Below are 4,132 nucleotides of genomic sequence, written 5' to 3'. Positions count from 1 at the left end.
TTTTTTTTTTGGTTTTGAGACAGGGTCTCACTCTGTGGCCCAGGCTGGAATGCAGTGGCACAATCATAGCTCACTGTAACTTCAAGTGATCCACTTCAGCCTCCCCAAAGTGCTGAGATTATAGGCAGGCACCACCACATCAGGTCTATTTTGTAACCTTTTATTATGGAGTATTTCAAACATACACAGAAGTTTCTAGAAGGATAATAAATACCCACCATGCATCTTTAACAGTCTTCAATAAGTAGCTAATTTTGTACTGTCTACAACCCACTAATTTACTCCTCTCCAATTATTTTGAAGCAAATCCATATCATTTCACCCATAAAGATTTTAGTATGACCTGGGTGTGGTTATTCACATCTGTAATCTCAGCACTTTGGGAATCTGAGGCAAGAGATTTGCTTGAGCCCAGGAGTTTGAGGCCAGCCTGGGCAATATAGCAAGACTCTGTCTCTATTTTTTAAAAACGATTTTCGTACGTATATTCTGAGACCTAGACACAAAGCCATTATCATACCAGAAACAGAAACAAACTCCTCTTTTACTAATCAGTGATTGAAACTGCTTTTGATATATTGGCTCAGGAACACCTCTTTAAGGAGGTGGCATTAGATCTGAGACACAGGGCAAGGCTTCCTAAATTATACGTTGTAGGGACTGGTTTTTCGGTTTTTACAAATTTCTAATCTGATGTGAAATACATGAAATGTGATAACAATTGCCTCAAGTAAATTTTTTTTTTTTTTTTTTGAGATGGAGTCTTGCTCTGTCGCCTAGGCTGGAGTGCAGTGGCGCGATCTTGGCTCACTGCAAGCTCCGCCTCCTGGGTTCACACCATTCTCTTGCCTCAGCCTCCCGAGTAGCTGGCACTACAGGTGCCCACCACGCCCAACTAATTTTTTGTATTTTTAGTGGAGATGGAGTTTCACCGTGTTAGCCAGAATGGTCTCGATCTCATGACCTCATGATCCGCTCACCTCGGCCTCCCAGAGTGCTGGGATTACAGGTGTGAACCACCACACCCGACGCCTCAAGTAAAAATTTTAAACTTATACAGAGCAGATATTACATAACCAACAATGTCCCTGGGCCCAAATCAAGTCTACAGTCTGATTGTTTATAGTTTATAAGCTTAGAATGTTTTCACATTTTAATGTGGTTGGTACAAAATAAAAAGATTTCATGACATGTAAGAATTATGTGAAATTCAGTACGGGTGCAGTGGCTCACACCTCCAGCACTTTGGGAGGCTGAGGCAGGAGGATCACTTGAGCCCAGGAATTTGCTGCTGCAATGAGCTGTGGTCAAGCCACTGCACTCAAGCCTGGGCTACAGAGCAAGACCCCGTCTCAAAAAAAATTCAAATATCAGTCATCATAAATAGTGTGATTGGAACATAGCCACACTTGCTTGTTCATAGTATGCTCAATTTCATGTTTCTCACTGCAACAGCAGAGTTGGATATGACAAAGACCATGTGGCCCTCAAGCCTAAAATATTTGCTGTCTGGTATTTTACAGAAAATTGTTGACTCATAATAAATCCAAGACCCAATTTTATATTCTCATATTCAAGAGACAAAACTACTCTGTCAAATAACTGTCAACTTTGCTCTCAATTTTTTTTTTTTTTTTTTTTGAGACAGAGTCTTGCTCTGTCACCCAGGCTAGAGTGCAGTGGTGCAATCTCCGCTCACTGCAAACTCCGCTTCCCGGGTTCATGCCATTCTCCTGCCTCAGCCTCCCAAGTAGCTGGGACTACAGGCACCCACCATCACACCTGGCTAATCTTTGTATTTTTAGTAGAGATAGGGTCTTCCCATGTTCGCTAAGCTGGTCTCGAACCTCTGACTTCACGTGATCCGCGCACTTCGGCCTCCCAAAGTTCTGGGATTACATGTGTGAGTCACCACGCCCAGCCTATTTTTGTACTTCTTTGTACAACAGTGGGTGCAAAATTATGGTGGTGGGAAAGATCTTGGCATGGCCTAGGCCAGAAGATGCAGACTGGACTTCCACAGACAGTGTTCCCTTAGACAGGTGTCTTTTGATCTCATGGTGTTTTAAAATGAATTAGTATTCTTTGCCAGCATTTTTTTTTTTGCATGAGTGATTTCTTTTGAAAGCTGGAGTACTGACTTATGAAAAATCTGAAAATGTGACCACTATGGAATCACACAGGGACTCATCAGTCTCCTGGGGCTAAGCAGCATCTTTCCATTGGAAACAGGGTGTATGGGTGCATGACTCCACCACAGTCCCTCCATCACTCATTGGCAAGGGCTGCCTTGTAGACATCCGAGTTTGTGATCTCTGCTTTATGGCTCTCAGGAAGTCAGGGGGTCTGGAACATAGCAAGCAAGAGTGCAGACAAGGGAACTATTTGGAGAGGCAGGTGGGGACCAGATCTCTCAAGATCAAGAGTCCCTGAGAAAGGGATTAGATGGGATGCCCTGGAGGAGTGTTTAGTAAGGGGATGCATAAGGTTGTGTGGATAACAGACTGAGGCCACATGTGCCCCTAGGAGAATGGTAGGAAACTGCCCGGAGGTCAGGGAAGAGATGGTAGAGATGGGACTAGAGACCACCTGGGGAACTGTGGAAATCAAGACGTATCTTGGAGAAAAAAAATGATAGGATTTGTTGACAGATTTGAGGTGGCACTGGGAAAAGTGAGAAATCCAGAATGGGGTTTCTTATTTTATTTTATTTTTTTTTTTTTATTTGAGACAGAGTCTCACTCTGTCACTTAGGCTGGAGTGCAGTGGTGCAATCTTGGCTCACTACAACCTCCGCCTCCTGGGTTCAGGTGATTCTCATGCCTCAGCCTCCCGAGTAGCTGGGACTACAGGCATGAGTCACCACACCTGGCTAATTTTTTGTATTTTTAGTAGAAATGGGGTCTCATCATGTTGGCCAGGCTGGTCTCAAACTCCTGACCTCAAATGATCCACCTGCCTTGGCCTCCCAAAGTGCTGGGATTCCAGGCGTGAGCCACCGCCCCGGACCTAAGTTTCTGGCTTCATCCACTGTCTGGTCGTTCAATGGTGTCATTTGTGATGGGGAAGTACTAGCAGAAGAAGAAGGCTGGAGACGATGCTCAGGAGATGCCCAGAGTACCATTGTGGACCCAGTGTGAACTGTGTGAAATTCAGCAGTGAAGCTGCCATGTGGGTAGTTGACTAGAAGCATGTAAAGGTTGGTAGAGAGGAATTCCTCTCATTTAGTCTTAGAGGAGTAAACGTACAACTTTCTAAGATCACCACCCTCTGCCCCTCACTGCTCTACCTCCTTCAACACCCACGGCCACAAAGGCAATAAGCATTCACGGAAGGACCCTCTTTCTATGAGGCAATCTCTGATGAGGTCCAAAAGATGCAAAGATCCCTGTCCTTCCAAATCCCCCTGTCTGAGGAATGAATTCCAGGCTTTTAACCAAGCATAGTATTATTCTGAGTATCACAGCTCAGCTAACTCCATTACACATGAATGGAAGCTATGCCCTACGAGGATGGGAACTTGTGTTGGAGGATGGAAGGGTGTGTGTGTGTATATATATAATCTCTAGATTAAACTGGAATATAAATAAAAAGTGATAGATGACATTACTATATATATATTTTGTTTTGTTTTGTTTTGTTTTGAGACAGTCTCGCTCCATAGCCCAGGCTGGGGTGCAGTGGTGCAATCTCCAGTCTCGGCTCATTGCAACTTCTGCCTCCCAGGTTCTAGCAATTCTCCTGTCTCAACCTCCGGAGTAGCTGGGACTACAGGCGGGTACCACCATGACCGGCTAATTTTTGTATTTTTAGTAGAGATGAGGTTTCACCTTGGTCAGGCTGGTCTCAAACTCCTGACCTCAGGAGTTTCCACCAGGCCCCATCTCCAAAACTGAGGATCAAATTTCAACATGAGACTTGGCAGGGCCAAACAACCATATCCAAATCCTAACACTGAGTCAAGACAAAAACAAGACCACTCCATAATCATGTCTGAACACAGACAGAAACATGAACATTGTCCAAGCCATAAAATGACCAAACAGCCCCATCCTGGCTAGAATGAGTGACTGCTGCTTCTTTTCTTTTCTTTCTCCCTTCCTTCCTTCCTTCCTTCCTTCCTTCCTTCCTT

The sequence above is a fragment of the Rhinopithecus bieti genome, unplaced genomic scaffold, assembly GCF_001698545.2.
Source record: "Rhinopithecus bieti isolate Rb0 unplaced genomic scaffold, ASM169854v2 scaffold_28016, whole genome shotgun sequence".
In the NCBI taxonomy this organism is placed as follows: Eukaryota; Metazoa; Chordata; class Mammalia; order Primates; family Cercopithecidae; genus Rhinopithecus; species Rhinopithecus bieti.
Note: the sequence above shows the minus strand (reverse complement) of the source record.